Genomic DNA, 13378 nt, shown 5'->3' with positions numbered 1-13378 from the left:
CAATAATAAACCAGGTGCCGCTGGCTCTGTCCCACATGCTTACATGGACCTCAGCCTTCCTTTGAAGTTCCATTCTACAAGTGTTTCTAAAAGTTCTCGGAGTCCCTCTCATGTGCTTTCTGAACAAGGACACTTCCTTCAGGTCCCCCCAATTGCTCTGCCATCCTCCCCCAGCATCTGCTGGGCACAGCCGCTCTTGCCACAGCTAGGGTAATGCAGAGTTGGACAGTGTTTTGCGGTAAGTTGTAGAAAGAACATATAATGTCTCCTTCCTGAGGAGGTAGAATCCACCCAATTAGCAAGTTCCCAGAAGAATGCTGCGGATGCCTTAGTTGTCTTTGCAGCATGGGGAAACAGTTCTCTCCACTTCCCCCTCCCCCACCCCAATGTCTGCTGTGGGTCCACGGGATTTCAGATGTTAGACAAATGTGGACAGAGCATTGTGCTGTACTTGGAATTGACCTTCCTGCCAAAACTACAGCATTCTCACTGGGTTAAGAATGTTGCAACATATGTGGCTGGCATTACATTTCTATTGTATAGTGCTACTCCAGAATGTGGTTCTCTAGGACAACTTATTAGAAATATGAACCCTCAGGCTCTCCCCCAGACCTGCTGGGTCAGAAACTCCACTGGGCCCAGGATTCTGTGTTTAACAAATTCTCCAGGGGATCCTAACACACACTGAAGTCTGAGTGCACTGGTGAGGATGGGAAATGAGATCTGGAGCGTAACAGGATTTGCATAAGTTTTGTTTAATGATTTCATCTTGATGGTTCCTTTTAAACTCAAAAAGAGAGACAGAAGCCTGTCTGTCGGTCAGGGAATAATAAAATAAATGATAAGATTTGCTTCGAACTGTAGAGGCACAGCTTCCTAGTAACTTCAAAAGTTGCCACCACCAGCCAGGAAGAATTGCAAGTCCTTACGAGGACATCTTTAAAAATGCTGAACAGAAATGTAGTGAATACAATGGATACACCAGGAGCAAGAGATAGTCAGACATGAAATCAGCACAGAGAAAAAACATGCCTACTAAGTTATAATTTAAAACAGGTCTGGGTACCAGGCCAGGCTGGCTGGCCACGACACTTTGCAGTGGAGTTCACTCTGGAGCTGAACGCCTGCCTGCCCCTGTGCCTGTGCCCTGGGGACAAAGATGACCACAGCCCCAGTGCCCCCTGCACAGCCACCAAAAGGTCTTGATGCTGGGGCCCTCTGATACAGCCCTCCAAAGCCCGCAATCTTTTCCTATCTCAAGTTGGCTTCTTCGGGTATCCTGAAATTCACCAATTTCATTCCTCATGTCAACATGTCCCGTTATGTAGATTCATTAGTTCATGACTTGAAGAACACTACCACAGAACACGCCAGGCACACGACAAGGCAGACCTCACGGAAGTCTGGGTGATGAGTAGTATGGCGCAGAGAGGAAATTCTTACAGCAGACTTGCTTTGGACATACCCTGAGTGAAATAATGTTCTACCAGCAGTTTCTCGGGAACGGCTACTATGTTAAACATATGTAGTGGTTTTAAAAGTATCATCCATGTACTTATTAAAAGGAATTCATGACCATTGTAAAAAAATAAATAATACCAAAGTAGATAAAGTAGAATGCAAAAGTTCTCCTCCCTGATTCAATTTCATCCGTAGACTATTCTGGATCTTAAAATACAGCTATCAATATAGACACATACAAGTAGATACATTTTTTTTTAAATGAGATCATATATACATCCAATTTTGTAACTTGCCTTTTTCACTTGTCAGTATGTTGTAGACTACTTTCATTGTCATATGTGTAGATTTACCTTTTTTCATTTAATAGTTGCACAGTTTTCTATTGTATGAATAGTTTATCCAGAGTGTTTCAGCAACAGTGTCTGAAACATAGAAAGCTCTCAACAAAAATTTGCTATTCTTTATAATCGTACAAATCTCACTTATACGTTCTCATTTCTAAAACTGTTTATCTATATTTTCTCTTATTTGAACGTAAAACTTTCCAGAAATAAGTGTATTTTAAAGAATAAACTCTAGCTTTATTTATCAAGTCAACATTTTTGTTTTATTTGTTTTTATTACTATATTCTATTTCCTTTGGGTTAATTTTGGTGCTCTTCTTCTAGCTTCTAGAAATCAAATAGCTAATTATGCTTATTTTTTCCTCCTGCTTTCTAAGAAGGTATTTTAAAGCTATCTAAGAAAAGTATTTTAATGCAGCTTTGCCTGCATTCCCTGTATTTTAATACATAGTAGTCTCACTATCAACTTATTTAAATAAACCTCAATTTTAGTTTTGAATGCCTTTTGATCCAAGAAGTATTTAATGTCTTTACATTTCCAAATATAGTTTTACTGGCATTGCTAAGTTCAAGTTTTACTGCATTGTGTTTGAGGAATGTGGCCTGCACGCTTCTGTTTTTACAAAGCCACCAAGCTGTTCTTCGTTATCTAAAGGGCATGCTTCCTACCACGTGTGTTTTTATTGTGCTGATAAGATATAATGCAACCCATGAATCAGAGAGCATGATGCAGTCCTCGAACCACTGTTGTTTATAATGTGTTTGCATCTGGAAGAAGCTCTGTGCAGACATGTGAGCCTGTGGCTGGCTCCGTGCTGGAATGCACACCTAAAAGCAATGAGATGCTCAGCTAAAATCATTGTCTCATGTTTAATGTTGGTGCTTGCACACTCCAAGGTCAGCATGAGAGATGATAGCTGTGATAGAGAAATTCCCATTGTGTAGATTGAAGGTCAAATGAGACCATGCTATGAGTTTTCTTTTTTTTTTGCCAGTTTCCATCAACCAATGTATTACTTTCAGTTAGCAATATATCCTCCATTGATAACCTTACCTTATACTCTATGGCTGCATGCCCATATAGTAGCCACTGGACACATATGGCTATATAAATTTAAATTAATTACAATTAAATACAATTTAAAATCCAGTTCCTCAATGGCATGAGGCTCCCTGTTCAATAGCCATGTGTGGCTGGTGGCTTTTGTGTTGGACAATGCAGATATAAGACATTTCCATCATTGCAAGATTTTCTATTAGCACAGCGCTAGAGGTAAAAACAGATAGTGTGATGATCTTTTGATGTGTCCACTTGGCTAAGCTATAGTACCCAGCTGTTCAATGAAACACTAATCTGAGTGTTGCTTATAAAGGTATTTAGCAGTAATTAAAATCCATAATCAATTAGTTGACCTTTAGGAAGAGAGAGTATCCTAGATATTTTGAGTGGTCCTGATTCAATCAGTGGGAGGCATAAAAACAAAAACAAGGCTTCCGTGATTGAGAAGAAATTCTTCCTGTGGATGTTTCAGCCCATACCCAAGAGTTCCAGCCTGCCTTTCCTCAGCACCTGCCCTGTGGATTTTGGAGTTGCCCTACCATCACACAAGTGAATTCCTTGCAATCAATCAATAAATCTCTCTCTCTCTCCCTCTCTTGCTATGTATATATTTCCTACTAGACCTGTCTCTCTGGTTGAACCCTGACTAATGCAGACAGGACCTTTCTCATCTGCACAGTCCCAAGTCTACAAACAGACCTGCCCCCAATTCACCTTCACTTGTTCTCTTGTCTCACAACAGAGGAAACAGCCGTCCTTCTTTTAACAGCCAGTGTCTCCACAATACTCTGGGCCCCACCTCCTCTCACATTCTCAAAGGCCTTGCTCCTTTAGCCATCCCCTCCCTCTTCTGTGTCTCATCTTTTCCTTTCCTACTGGACCCTTCCCATCACACTCTAGTATAGGCTGAAAGCTTGCATGTAGGTAGGTGGTTTACCCAGAAGTGATCCCAGGACGGGGAAAAGAGGGGCAAAACAAGGAAAGAAGTAATGCCAATACACAGACGCATATTTCTTGTACCACCTTTAAAGGCTCCTGGTGTTCAATCCCATGGGTCCTTGTGTGTAGACTTATGAAATGTGTCCCAAAATTGTCCACCCAAGGAATGAAAGCGGAAAGCATTTATCCATCAGCTTCCACAGCCCTCTGGTCAAGGTTCATCCTTGGATGTTATCTCTCCTGGCTTCTGGGTTGCATGGGCATGAATGCTGAAAATGTTCCCTCGGGTGTTTCCAGCCACCAAGCCAAGAAGCCCCTTTTGTCTTTCTTCTCCAACCTATTCTTCTCAAGGTCACTAATGACCTCCATATTGCCAAATCCAATGGAGCTTTTTCAGTCTTACTTTACTCAATATCCCAGCATCGTTCAAAACAGTTAGCAACCACATTCTTCTCAAAACATTCTTCTCTCTTGACTTCAGTGACACCATATGTCTAGGATTTTCTCCTAGACTCTCCTTCTCAGGGTCCTTTGCTGGTTCCTCCTTTTCTAACTTTGAACGCCCCCAGGGCTTCACCCCAGGTACTCTTCTCTTCCCATTGTATGCTCTCCCTCCTGGTTAACTCATACATTCTAATGACTTTAAATACGTTTTCTGTTCTTTAAGTACACCACTCCCACATTTATTTATCCAATTTTGTTTGTTCTTCAACTCGACACCCATCCAACCAATTGCACACAACTACACGGCAGTTGTTACATGTCCAAAATGGAACTCCTGATCTTTTCTCGAAAATGTGATCTTCTGCTAGCCTGTCCCACTCAGCAAATGGTACCAATGTTTACCTAACTGCTCAAGCCACAAAACTAGGTATTATCCTTGATTCCACCTTTCTCCCATCATCATCGTATCTAATATGAAATGAAATCCTATTTATTCTAACATTAGAACATCTCTCAAATCCAGCCTTTTCTCTCCATCCCACTACCACTCCCCTTGTCCAAGCCACTTTCATATGAACTCCTAAAAAAACTTCCTACTGGTTCTTTCTGCATCTATCCTTGTTTGTATTCCAATCCTTTCTCCTTATAGCAAAGACATAGTCTTATAATGTCAATCAAATTATTCTACTCCCCAGCCCAAACCCTTCAACAGATGCCCACTGTCTGTGGGTTAACTAACGTCTAAGGCTACTAACAAGACCTAGAAGGCCTGTAATGGAGTGGCCTTGGTATGTTTCTCCATCCCCATCTTGTATCCTGGTCCCCTTTTCTCATATACACACCAATACCAACCTCCTTTCATTTTCTCATAGCTATCAGGCCCTTTTTCTCTTTAGGTGTGTTGTACATGCTATTCCTGTGGGCTGAAATTCTCCTCTCCCAGCTTCTCCTAGGAAAATACCATTCTTTAGGTCTCAACTCCAGTGTTACTTTGTCAAAGAGGCCTACCCTAGTACACTCTTCGTAATTTAGCAATTGGATTTGTTTCTTCAAGGAATTCATCATGGTCTGTACCCATATGTTTATTTATGGGATTATTTGTTATTGTCTGTCTTCCTACTCCACCTGGGGAGGAACAACATCTATGCTGTTCTTCACAGTATCCCCGGGCCTAACACAGTGGCTGAGACTCAAAAAACATTCATTGAATGAGTGGAGGAACAGAAAGAAAAAAGAAGGAATAAATTGTTACAATCTTGTAGGAAAATTACATTTTATTGTGAGTCTGAAATCCCCTAGCCCGAATCCCATCTTGCCCATGCATATAATTGCATACTGAACACAGCTCTTGCTGTGTGGACATCTAGTGTGTTCCTCCTAACCTCTGTGTCCACCACATTTTGCCTTCCCATTCTCCAGCAATAGATACTCAGATGGCCTCCAACTCTCCCATCATAATAAACAATAATCAACGTTTAGAACGCTACTTTTGAAATGTCTCCAATATGTTCTTCATAAAGTTGAGTTAAAGTGTGTCATAAACTATTAGATAATTTTGAGGGATATCTTTCATAATGACTTAAGTACCTAAATTCGGTATTTCCTGCAGTCCCCTTAACATGATATTTTTAGGCCTTTTAAAAAAATACAAGCATGAAAAAAGTATGTTATTTCCAAAAAGGCAATACTTCTGGGAAAAACAGAAGGCAGCAGGAAAAGAGGAAGACCAAATATGAGATGAGTTGATGCCATAAAAGAGGCCATAGGCATGAGTGTACAGGAGCTGAGCACGGGACAGTGTGGACGTCACTCATTCACAGGGTCGCCAGGGATCGGAGTTGACGCAAAGGCACATAACACATATAACATGGTGGATGACAAAAGAAATCTATTAAATATGTAAGCTGAGTTAGGAACTTCACCAACTGAAGAAAAAGCATAACCAAGGTGGCCGTTTCTCATTGGACAAGTTACCATCAAAGAGAAATAAAGGAAACAGCAGAAGCAATCACACCAAACATTTACCTAATGTCTCAAACCAGGAACCTAGGAGTTATCCTTGATTCATACGTGGTGTTATCGTTTCATCATCTGGGGCAAATCCCAGTCATCTCACATTTCTGTCTTGACGTTATTACTACTTTATTCATGCAACCTTTGAACTACGATGACCGGCAGGTTCAAAATAAAAATAGCTATAAAATTCTCAGAGAACTTTGGCTTTCTGCTGGTTCTGCGGATATGCAAACATTTCGCAATAGTAGTTTCCAGATTTCATTCAATCTGCCCCTCACTTTGCCTATTTCCTCTCTCAATCTCTTCCAATTCATTTTCCACACGGCAGCCAGAAGGATGATTTTAAAACTTGGATTGGATTCTGTTCCATTACTGCTTAAAGAGCCCTTGATGGCTCCTCAGCCAAAATGGGTAAACTGTTCACAAGGGCTGGCTCTGCCTGCTGTCCAATCTGCCTCCTGTCCCGCTCCTTATCCATCTCTGCTCTCCCAGTGCACACTAGATTCCCAGTTCCTCAAATGCACTGGGGCCCACCTACACCCTGCTCCCTCTGCCCGGAAGGCTCTTCTGGATTTCTCCTCCCTGACACCCCCACTCCAGCCTTCTGATCTCAGAGCAAGCATCAGTTCCTCAGGGAAAGACTGCCCTAGCTTCCCATTCACTATGCTCACAGCCCCGCGTACCTTTCCACTGGAGCACTGACAACATACAGCTCCATGAGGCTCTTTAGTGTCTGGTCATCCTTGCTAGACCAGAGGCTCCATAATCAGGGACGTGTCTAATGATGCTCACCACTGTGCTCATGGCTCCCAGGAGAAACCAGCACAGAATCAGTACTCAGAAATATTTTAAACAGATAAATGAATAATTTAGCAACTCATAGTTTTAAGTAAACTGTTGTATTTACTTTGACCAAAGACCAATTCCAGTGGAAAAATCTTTGTGACTTACTGGCAATTATCCCCTGTGCTTTATGTTTTCTGATTGGTTGGGCTCTCCTTCTCCTTACCTATGGATTTGGGTTTGTATGGCTATTACTGGATATGTAGTGTGGAGTGAGGCTAGAGAGGGATTGGTGATAACAGCAGGGCTGGAGGATCAGCAAAAGCCCCCCATCTTGGTGAGACCGAACCCAACTGAACAGTGGATGTTAGAAGGAAGATGAGAATTTCAGTCACTACTATGGTTCATCCGAGTGGGTCTGTCACCCCAAACTCTGCAAACCAGGACTGGATTGACATGTCAGTGTATCAAACCATTGGGGTTGCTGCCACGTTTGTGAACACTGGGAACAGCACGATAGACGTGGGCAGACCAAAAGTGGTCTCATCTTTATAACACAGCCCTGCACCTCTATCCAGAGCTGACTGATCCACAGTTATATCTGTGTTGTCAAACCCTCTCTCTCAGGAATTTAAAATCAGGGATAGAAAAACAACGATGTTGGGAATTAATGGTGTTAAGTTCAAGTATTAGCAGTGGACTCTGCTCATAACTGTTTAACTCTTGATTCTGGGAGGTGTCCCTGTGACCTTCCAATAAATGTCCCCTCCTTCTTCCCAGTCAGAGCTGGTTTCTGTTATTTGCAACTCAAGGGGCCCTATAACTACCAATAAAGAGAAGCTACCTCTGTGCAGGTGGTAGCTGAAACTACAAACGTGGAGAGAGAATACGAGGGAGAGAGGGAGACTGCGTGTGCAAGAGCAAGAGTGAAAGAAAGAAATAAGAAGGAAGTGTGAGTAAGAAAGAGAGAAGGGATTATGGCAAAAACAGAGCAAAAGCAGGCATGTGAAAAGTGTGAAGAGCAAGAGACACAATGAGAGTGAGAGCGAGACAGAGGGAATCCCAGTAGCAAAGGTGTAAACTGAAAAGTCAAGTTCTGCTGGGGCAGAAGTCACATCAAGGCCCAAACTTAGGAAATAACTCAGGCTAAACACACAAAATCAAACATATAGTAGAAAGAAATCAATTTAAAACAGAGGGGGAAATCAGCCTGCCGCAATTCTGACAGAACTATCAATCATATTCGAAAAACTACGGTTAGGAAAATATCAGATTTATTTCCTGAAGGGGTTGGGATTTATTGTTTTCTGATGGGGTTTTATTTTTTTTCCCCATGTTGGCTTAACCTAGCTTATGATAGGACTTGCAGGGAATTAGGGGTGCAGAAAAAAAAGACACAGGTGAAAAGGAGTCACTTTTGTGACCACAGATCAGGATGAATTCGTTTGAAGACTAAGCTGACAGAGAGGCTTCAAAAACCCTGAGAAGCACAGTGCAGGCACACAAGCGCTTGTTTTCAGATCTGACATCCAGCCTAGTGATTTCTTCATTGGAAAATCTACTGGATTTACAGGAAGAGATGGATTTAGTCAAGTTTATAATATAGATTTATTGGGCTACTTTTGACCTTTCAAGCCAGATTAAATGTTCATAGCAACTTTATTAGTCATCATAAATTATAGAATTTCATGGTGCATGCAAAAAAAAAAAACCAAAACAACTTCTTGCTTACTTAGGCTGAACAGATCAGCCACTCCTTATGAGTTTGATACATGGATAGAAATGAGCAATGCAGGGTTGAATAGTGCAGTGCTCCCCCCTTCTTCCTGCTACAGCTACTCAGGAGCCAAGTCTTGCCAGTGCTGCTTCTGTTAAGTTTCTCACATCTGTCCCCCACTCCCCTGTCAGGGTCACTGTCCCAGTAACACCGTCACATGGATGACTGCAAAAGCTGTTCACTCATGTTCTCGGTCTCCTCTTGAATCCCACCTCCATGGAGTTACTCTGCTCAAGTGCAGCCCAGGTTCCAGTTTGAAATGGTGCCCACTACTCCCTCCCACAGCTCCTTCCAACTGCTGATAAAAACAATGGTTCCCCACCGTAGATATGCCAAGATCACCGGTGGAGCTTTGTAGATTATACTAGTTATGATCCAGACACAGATGAATTGAGAATAGCCTACCCCAACTTATTTCATCCAAGTAAGGACATGGAGATTCTTTATATCTGTTCCCCCAATAGACCACTGACTCAGAGGGCCAATCGTGTACCCACAGGAAGCACATCGGCCATTCCCTGGCCCGCTGGTGTCATGTTCTGAGGTAACTGTTGTTCCTTAGTCCACATTGCTATCTGGCAGACATGGAAAACCCAGAAAACAACTGGACTAGAAGTAAAGCAGGTGGTGTGTTCTGGCATTAGTGCATAGCGTCTTGAAAAAAAGAGGCCCCCCCACAGTGGATGGTGGAGAAAAACATCATGGTAAGAGTGAACGCTGGAAACGTTTTTTTGTTGTTGTTGCTTTTTGTTTTACGTACATTGTGTCCAATCAGAGTATGAGAAGACCAGGCAAACAGAGGTAGAAGATGTTTCCTCATAAAGCAACACAACATGAAGAGGAAGCCTCCCAGACTTTTGGGGTGGGAATGGGAAATGGGAATGTTTACAACTGTACTACAGAAGGGATTTGAGAAACGGAATGACCTGTCATTCACATTGCCTGAGAGTGGGGCCAGAGAGATCAGTTTTGCCTTATCTGAGATGAGAAAAAAGAAGAAAGCATGTATAACTAAAACCACAATAACAACAAAAATAAGGATCTGACAAAAAATATTATGGAAACAAAGGAAAGGAAAGTATCATTCTGGAGGTACAGAGAAAAAGCAAGGCTCCAAAAATGATCTCCTGCAAAATACCAAAGAAAATTTCAGAAAACTGTTTCACGAGGTGTAAAAGGATTCCCTCCACAGTGAAAGACGGAAGCTGTAAGAAGAGATCAGTCACGTAAGGAAGACTGCAGGTTGAGATAAAGAGAGAGATGAAAGGTAAGCAAGCATTGCAAGAAACTCAACACATAAAGGCAAACTCCCACTCACACTGATGGCAATAAAGAACAATATTGACACTGTTGGAAACTGACAGTATGGCTGGCAAATGTGAGACTTTCTCACACAAAGCAGAAAAAGTGTGTGCAGATGTCCAGGCCCCGCTCCCAGAAATTCTAATTTAATTGACCTAGAGTGGAGCCCAAGCATATTTTATTGTTGTTGTTGTTTTGTTTTCTTTTCTTTTTAATCCTGATATCCAGGCCCCATCTCAGACCACTTAAATCAGAGTTACTGGGGATGGGACCCAGGAACCAGTATGTTTTAAAGCTCCCAGGAGATGACACTGTGAAGTCAAGGTTGAGAATCACTGCTCTAGAGGTTTGGGAGCAAAAATTTGTAGCTCAAGGATTTCAAGGTTATTTTTCATTGATGAAGACAATAGGAGACGTAGTCAGGTATGCAAGTACTTACAAAATACCTATATACCTGCGAGAAGAAATAACTTAAAGACATCTTTCAAGTGACCAAAACATGAAGCAAAAAAAGTTTAAAAAACTAAAAACTAGTAAAGTCATGATATAAAAGGTATAGATGTAGTTTAAAATGTCAATATAGTTCTCGAAAAAATATAATTGAAAAGCATAATTAAAAAAATAAATTCCCATATTAATAATGACTGAAAAGGGAGGTAGGGTAAAATATATTACATATCTACATATACATACACACACACATATATATGTATTTGTGCATACATAAATACATATGAAAAAGACAACATAAGCAAAATAAAATTAGTAAGGTATTCATAAAACTTCTTCATATTTAGAGTCCCACCACTCTGAATCAATTTTGTACCCAGTTGTCTGCTCATACTACTAGAAATAACAGTGTAATTAGTATGTTTCCCTCTGTGAAAGAGTACACATTTATTTAATTTTCTGAGTCAAGTTTAACTTTGTTTAAATACCACCCACAAAAACAGGGGAGGATTCATGTCTTGCCTTTGAATCATATGAGATTAGTATCTGGGAAAATGGAGGAGTCTAGGCATTCAGTCAATTTTTATTGCTGCTAGCTACGGCTATTGCTACAAGCTTACGTGGTCCATTCAAAAACCACTCATTCTGACAACTTTCCTCCCCATATTAAGTCTAGCAACAGCTCCCAAGGCCATACCACTTATTTGCTCAGGGCCTCTGCAATGAAAGCCCACATCTGGACCACCAATGTAACCTTCTACCTCCTGGAATCCAAGTCTAGAGGCAGGCTATGGTTCTTTTCCATTTTTGAATCTGTAGCTATATTGGTGGGCATTTACCCTCAAAACAGAAGGGTCAGAGTACTGCCTTTCCTCAGTAAAATAGAGTAGGTCATGGCAGACTAGAATTCCCATTGCAACAACTATGAAAAACCAGATAAGTTACAAGAGTTACATTTTTAAGGGTCTCAGAAAATGAGGAAGCAATGAAGGACTACATAAATCGCCAATTGTTTTCTTCTTTGGGGACATTTGACAGTTCTGGGCATGTGCCAAAAATTAGCCTTGGCTTGTAAAGAAGAATTTTCCTGAGGAAAGAGAAACCAGAGAGATTTTTTTCATGTGAGGCTGGTGAGAGAAACTAGAAACTTGAGAGGTGCTAAACATACAACTGGTTTTCCCCATGGGACAGCCTCTGAGTTCAGGGGCTATGCAAAGAAGGCTGGAAAGTTTGGCTGAAAGCTTACAAAAGGCATAATACAATCTCCTCTGGTTTCATAGTGCTAAGGAGAAAACGTCTAACAAGAAAAAGTGGTCCTGCCATTCAAACACATAGCCAAACACCCCTTAGGACATCACCCAGATTTTGAAGTTGTGATGGCACAAAGAGTGGAAGGATAAAGAGCTAAGTTCAAAACTTCCAAAGTACGACACTAGATTCCCAGTGTTTCAGGACTGAGAAGACATAAATCCTGCAGGATCTAATCAAAAGCTCAGAATAGCTATGTTTAAGGACAGGGAAAACCCAGAAGTGGACCAAATCTTACTAAAAGCTGCAATGAAATCCCTACACATCTCAAGATAAAGCCCCCGTTCTATCAGTCTAATGGGGAAAGTGGAAACCCTCATCTGGAGCCTCTGCAATGTTTTTGTATACAATGTCTGACAAACAATAAAAAATTACTAGACATGCAGAGAAATAGGAAAATGTGAATGATAATCATAATCAAGAGAAAAGGTAAACAATGGAAGCAAACCCACAGATAATCTAGATATTGAAGCAAGAAGACAGGGACTTTAACTGATTAATATATTACAGAAAATCAAAGAAAAGAGGGGAAATTGATGAAAAGATAGGAATATCAACAGAGAACTAAAATCTGTATAAAAAATCAAATGGAATTACCTAACTGAAAATTACAATATTTGAAGTTAAGAACACATTGGATGTATTTAACAGCAGGCTTGACGAAGAAGACAAAGTTATTAGACTCTAAGATAAGACAATAGAAAATATACAAATTCAAGCACACATAGAATTAATACATAAAAATAAAACAGCATTAGAAAAAAACCCCACAGCATTAGAGACATATGGAACAAGTTAAAAGATCTACCATATTTCATTGTAATACCAGAAAAAGAAGAGAAATAAATTGGAACAAAAACAATATTTGAAGAAATAATGGCCAAAACTTCCCCAAAGTTATTAAGACATCATCCCACAGATTCAAGAAGCTCAGTAAATTCTAATCAGGATTAAAAAAAGAAAATTACACTAAGACATATTTTGTTAAACTTCTAGTAATCAAGGATTGAGAGAAAATCTTAAAATCAGCCAGAAAAAAAAGATACATTAAATTAAAAGGAGCATCAATAAAACTAATGGTTGACTCTTCAACATAAGTTATGGAAGCTAGGAAATAATGGAATAGCATCTTCAAAGTAGCAAAGTAAAAGTTTGCCAACCTAGAACTCTATACTCATTTAAAAATCATTCAATGAGAAAAGTCATGGGATAATTCTACTGCATGGATATTGAATTGCTGTTTTCTTGAATTTAAATAATGATGTGACAGATACATTTGCAGTAAATATATTTATTTGCAGAATATAGATTCACATTAGTTCATTATCTTTAATTTAGATTTAATTGTGTGTTTGTAGATATTCATGGATTACTAATTTTATTAACCTTTTTATATGTCACCAAATCTATTATACTTGCAAATGTGTTCAATATACTTTTTTTAAATTTTTTATTATGAAATACATTTTTAGAATTAGTTTCAGCTGTACA

The sequence above is a fragment of the Hipposideros armiger genome, unplaced genomic scaffold (genome assembly GCF_001890085.2).
Source record: "Hipposideros armiger isolate ML-2016 unplaced genomic scaffold, ASM189008v1 scaffold_171, whole genome shotgun sequence".
Classification (NCBI taxonomy): domain Eukaryota; kingdom Metazoa; phylum Chordata; class Mammalia; order Chiroptera; family Hipposideridae; genus Hipposideros; species Hipposideros armiger.
The sequence above is the reverse complement of the archived record's forward strand: the minus strand, read 5'-3'. Positions refer to the sequence as shown.